This window comes from Falco rusticolus, chromosome 6 (assembly GCF_015220075.1).
Source record: "Falco rusticolus isolate bFalRus1 chromosome 6, bFalRus1.pri, whole genome shotgun sequence".
Lineage (NCBI taxonomy): Eukaryota > Metazoa > Chordata > Aves > Falconiformes > Falconidae > Falco > Falco rusticolus.
Genome location: NC_051192.1, coordinates 58,341,939 through 58,347,973, shown reverse-complemented (window position 1 = coordinate 58,347,973; position 6,035 = coordinate 58,341,939).

Here is a 6,035-nt window from a genome sequence, read left to right as displayed (position 1 = left end):
TGTTGCTTGATTGAAACTTGTGATTTTTTACAGAAGAGAAATTACAGTTTTTGAAGTGTTTTCATTTCTCATCTTTCTGTAATTTATTCAATTGAAGGATTAGGGATGATTTTTCTTTCAAACATTTTTTACCATGCCAAAGCTGACAGCTTTTCAACCTTTCACACTTGTGAAGGTGTTTAAATAAATTGAGTGGGTGTAACAGATAACTTTCTTCTGCAGGAAATATTCCTACAAGATTATGTTACGCTGACTGTAAGTATAAGTGAATGTGACACATCAGCCTGATGACTGTGAATGTATCTTCTTTTATCACCTGATCTGGTCAGCCCAAACAGGCTGTTTCAGGGTGCTTCATCTAAAGCAGTAAAAATACACTTGCTATGGAGGTAGGGCAAGTAAAGGATGCTTTATTCTTCAAGTACTTTTCTGCAAATTTTTTCTGCAAAACTACCCTACCAGCCTGAGTATTTTACCTGGTCTGTCACTCGTGATCTCAGCATCCCTCCAGCTTGGATGTTTTCCTGCAGATACAGAGCAAATACATAAATTCTGTCTTAGCAGTATAAATTTCACTGTTTCCACTTATAAACAGTAATAAACATCTGCTTAGATGTAGCAAATCTATTTGGTGTAGCTTAAGGGGAAACATTTGTTTAGCATTCCTTGTGATCGTAACTCACTGTTTCAGGTCTACGGGGAATCAAACAAATAAAAATAAACACTATTTACATGGAAAGCTAGAAAAAATCACAATGTTTAAAATAAACCAAACTAACAAAAACCAAAACCTCAGTACCTATATATCCACCGTCGAGCCACACACGCTCTTACTTTTTTGTGGGTAGATATGGAAATACTTAATCAACATGGTGAACATACTTAATAAAAGGAAAAATTAATTTTCATTGCATGTATTAATTTCTACTTTATTGATAGAATTGATGAACTTTAAGTTACTAGTTAACAGAAATTTTGTAATTTGAGAAGGGGATTATTTAAGGATTTGCACAGGCTGGGCTCTGTGCTCTTCAAGAAAGGTGCTTGGAAATTAGTGGTGAGAAAGACTAAGGGCAGCTGTTACTTGAGACAAGGTAGTCTTTTCATGTCTAAAAAAGTGTCAAACCCTGCCGTATTATATAAGTAGTTAAAAGGAAACTGCAGTTAGAATATTATTGAGAGTTGTTAGAAACCCAAGTGCTACTGACAAAACAGTAAACTCGGTGCTAGATTTGGCACTTTTTCCTTCAGGAAACAAAACACTCCTAACTGTTTCAAGAAAACAAAATTACAATGGGTGGCAGAACCACTCTTTGCGCAGTTCTGCTCATGTATTCTGCATCGTAGCTACTCTCAGTGCTACATTTTTAATAAGATCAATCATCTATCAAACTTTAAAAGTTTTTTAAACTCAAGCCTTGTCTCTAACCCTCACCCCAGTTTCCCTTGACAGAGTTGGAGAGATTTTGTCACTTCAAAGACAGAACACAGCTGGGAAAGGGAACATACCTTGGAAAATGTTGCTCAATGAAAACAGCTACCTACACTAAAATTCTACCTGATGGATATTTAAAATAAATTAGCTGCCTGACTAAAGCACAACAAAGGATAAAAAGCTAACTAAAGATATTTTTAATGCCCAGATAGTGTAGGAGTAGCTGTACGTTAGCATTTGTGTTATTTTAATATCTTTGAAAATGCATTCTGCTTCACCTCCCCAGGCAAGCTTGAAGCCAAGTTAGTTGTCCTACCAAACATTACGGGCAGAGGTTGGATCTGTGGCAAGCTATGGGTACTCTAGGATGTGGTGGGAGGAACTGTGAGCGTGGTCTGCTTTGGATAAAGTTCTGAGCAAACTTAACAGATGAACCCTTACGTGCTGTCTTCTTCCTCCATTCCAACATCCCTGTGCTGCCCTGGAAGTGACACCAGGTAACAGAAAGATAGCCCAAAGCCTAGAAACTGTCCCAAGTTTTATCTCTGCAAAATTGTGACATTTGTGGCCTTGTTTCAGGGCAAATTCAGCCTGTCTTCCAGTCCAACCTGGATGCCAGGTCTCAGAGCAGCTTTGGCCTCTAAGCCTCGCTGTCACTCAGCCCGCTGTGATGTGCTGTAGACATTTTCTTTGAATCTTTTGCACTGGTGAGCTAAACTTGCTGCTGAATCTGCAGCTGGTTGGAAAAGAGCCCTGGGCTCGGGCTCCGGTTCCCCAAAGCTTGGAGTTTAATGGAACGATATGCTCCAGGAGTTACAGCCGCGTGCACACCTACTGTACGGGGGCTAGTCATCCGGACTAACATGTTGCTGGTTTTTGTTAACTGTTGAGTGGCCTCTTTACCAAATAAGACCTGCCAGTTAAAAATGTGGGAGGTGGTCTATTCTCTTCTAATTAGTTCAAGGGCTAATGTCTCATTATGACCTAGGAAGACACCGCTGGGATAAACAGCATCTTGCACGTGAGATGCTGCTGAAGGAGTGGGCAATTAGCAGTTCATAGATGATTGTATGGCACTGGAACAGTTTCATTAATTGCATTTTTCTATACCTAAATTGTTTTTATGGTTTGACTGTGGGTAAATCTCTCCAGAAAGCTTGCTTAGTTGTACAGGCTGCTGGTCTCTTACATTCTTCTGTGTTTGTAGAAATCTGACAGCGTCCTTAGTATGGGTAACCAGAACTACTGCTTAGTAGCCTTAATCAGGCCTCTTCTACTCTGTTGGATAGATCAGAAGAATGCGGGGTGTCTTTTTGATAGAAGTTCTTAAGAAATAAAGAATTTCAGTCAGAGAAGGAGAAAACTGCTTATGTGCCCCTCCTGGTCTGCATGAGCTTATGGGAAAGTAGCCATGCCATCCAGTTAAGGGCATGGAGCCTTATGGAAAGATGCTTTGTCTATCTTATCTGAATTCTTTCCCTTTGTCCTTCACTGACATACTTTAACAAATGACCAATTTCAACAAAATTTGATTGTTTCAGGGCTGTAATTTTTTAATTATCAATTGCTCAGGGAAGACAGAAAGGCTTTTCATGACTTCCTGATGGAAAGAAGTCGGCAGTGGCTCTGATGACAGTCAGCTGGTCGGTCAGCTCACACATGCTGCCCTAAGCTGTGACATGGGATATGTTTTGGGTATCGGGCAGACCAAAAAAGATGGATGATGCTTGGGGGGGGGGGCATAAGGATGTAAAGGTAGTTTTGCCATGAGGGGTTATCAAAGACCTGAGAAAGGTGCTGCTGACATTACAGAGGAGTTCAGTTAGGTGTTCTTACCATCAACTCCAAGTGAAGGTGGTGGGATTATGCACATGCATTTCCAAGCACAAGTACACCTTTGTTCTGGTGTCTGCTGTTGTGCTATCATCAAAGAGTCACTCTGCTTTCTGGACTTTTCTTTATGTCCCTTCCTAAAAATCCCAAATCTTAATGCTCACAGATTGCTTAGAATTTGCAAGATAGGTATTTGGGGAAAATTGTGAACTCAAGATTTTTGTTTGTGATTTCTAAAGGAGTACTGTTTTCAGTTGATGGTATACTTATATTTTCCTCCAGTATTAACTGTCAATAGCTGTTATGGTTGTTAGTATGCTAATTGTAAAACCTTATAGACTATTTTATTTTATTGTTCTAAGAATATTCTTTTTGGCAATACCAGAAGAAAACACTACAATAATCACAGGGTTAAGAGGTCCTGAGATATAATACCAAAAGCAAGGAAGTTTCACAGTATTTTCCTAATATTATTTTTATTGTTTTGTTATTATTATTATTATTTAGCTGTAAACGCCAAGATTCTGCTTATCAAAAAAACCCTTATCCAGCACCATCTCTTCCAGCACTTTCCACATTGTAGTCTCTGGTGTTAGTGGTTTGGAAGGTGTTGCTGGAAGGTATCACGTAATAGTTAATTGATCTCTGTGTAACAACCTAGCAGGTTTCATAAATAACTTTTCAAAAGCCACCAGTCCTTTGCTTGTTGCGTTATCAGTAGCCCACCACTGAGGTCTTACGGAGCGGACCTTCATCTCCCTGCACTGATAATCTGAATATAAGTGTGTAAAATGGGCCATGTGGCTCTGGCACTGAAAGTGTTGGAATTTGTACACAGAACTGAAAAAATTCCTTCAAGAAAATTATACTCCTTCCAATAACAGCGGTGTGTATCTTGCAACAAATTCTTTGTGATAGCATATTTATCTTGTAAGATACCAGCAACTTAAGTTTGGGGGTTTGGGGTTTTTTTCTTTCTTAGTAAATGTGTTTTTCTTTCTTAGTAAAAATGGTAGTAAATGGAGATACATCCAGCTGGTGGCCGGTCACAAGTGGTGTTCCCCCGGGCTCAGTGTTGGGGCCAGTTCTGATCTGGACGAGGGGGTTGAGTGCCAGGCTTACTGAGGTAAGTTTGCAGACCACCAAGTTGGGTGGGAGTGTTGATCTGCTGGAGGGTAGGAAGGCTCTGCAGAGGGATCTGGACAGGCTGGACTGGTGGGCTGAGGCCAGTGGTATGAGGTTTGACAAAAAGTGCTGGGTCCTGCACTTGGGTCACAAGAATGCCACGTTGTTGTAGCAACACTACAGGCCTGGGGAAGAGTGGCTGGAAAGCTGTCTGGTGGGAAAGGACCTAGGGGTATGGTTGATGGCCAGATGAACATGAGCCAGCAGGGCGCCCAGGTGGCCAAGAAGGCCAACAGCATCCTGGCTTGTATCTGAAACAGTGTGGCCAGCAGGATCGTCCCCCTGTACTTGGCACTGGAGGTCACACCTCACACATTGTGCTCAGCTTTGGGCCCCTCACTGCAAGAGGGACACAGAGGTGCTGGAGTGTGTCCAGAGACAGGCAGCAAAGCTAGTGAAGAATCTAGAGCACAAATCTTATAAGGAGCAGCTGAGGGAACTGGAGTTGTTTAGTCTGGAGAGGAGGCTCAGGGGGGGACCTTATTAAGTTCTACAACTAACTGAAAGGAGGCTGTAGGCGGGTTGGGGTCGGTCCCTGCTCACAGGTAACTAGTGACAGGACAAGAGGAAATGGCCTCAAGTTACACCCCGGGAGGTTTAGGTTGCATATTAGGAAAGATTTCTTCGCTGAAAGGGTTGTCAAGCGTTGGAACAGGCTGCCCAGGGAGGTAGTGGATTCACCATCCCTTGGAGGTATTTAAAAAACACATAGATTTGGTGCTTAAGGACACGGTTTAGTGTCAGACTTGGTCCTGGATTAATGGCTGGACTTCATTTTAAAGGTCTTTTCCAACCTAAATGATTCTATGATGATTCCAGGATTAAAAAAACCAAATGTTTTGTGCTGGGAGGCCATGAATTAGAGGTACAGAAAAAATTACTATCAACAGTCATAAATGCCCCTCAACTGCCAGGCCACACTTGCCACAGAAGCCCAAGGCTTGGAACTGCTTTGACATGACAGTGAACAGAGAAAAGCTTTCAAAGCTCTATGATCCTTATGGTATGGCCTCTGTGTAGGTATCTATATAACCTTGTATAGCCTTCTTGTATGAACTCATATAACCTTGTTACTTGCCCCCGGCAAAAAGATCCTAATTTGTATATTGTGTTTAACCAATCATATAATACAGAATATAAGCCCAGCAGGTGAGTGTGGAGGGACAAATGTTTCAGAGGGTTAATATATCAAAACTTGGACCAGCAGAAGAGCCAGTGAAGTACAAAGTGTCCCTGGTGCAGATAAAAGTTACCAGCACAGATGTTCTGGGGATTCTCGCCAGACACAAGCAGGGACACCTTCTGAAGATGCTTGCTGAGTTCAGCGTTCCCAGTCAGCTCCCTTCAGACAACCCTTATCCAGCCTGACCAAGAGATTTCTGATCAAGGCGTATCCTCTTTCAAAGATCCCAGTAAAGCCCACTTAAAAAACCCTCTCTGCAATGTTTATTTAACAAAATACGAGTGCTAGGATTTCCCCTTATAAATGAAGATTAAGTATAATGCAATTGTGGTTTTTTTTAACTCTTGCCCTTACAGTCAATTAGATCAGTCAAATATTCTATCACATCTCTGAAACTAC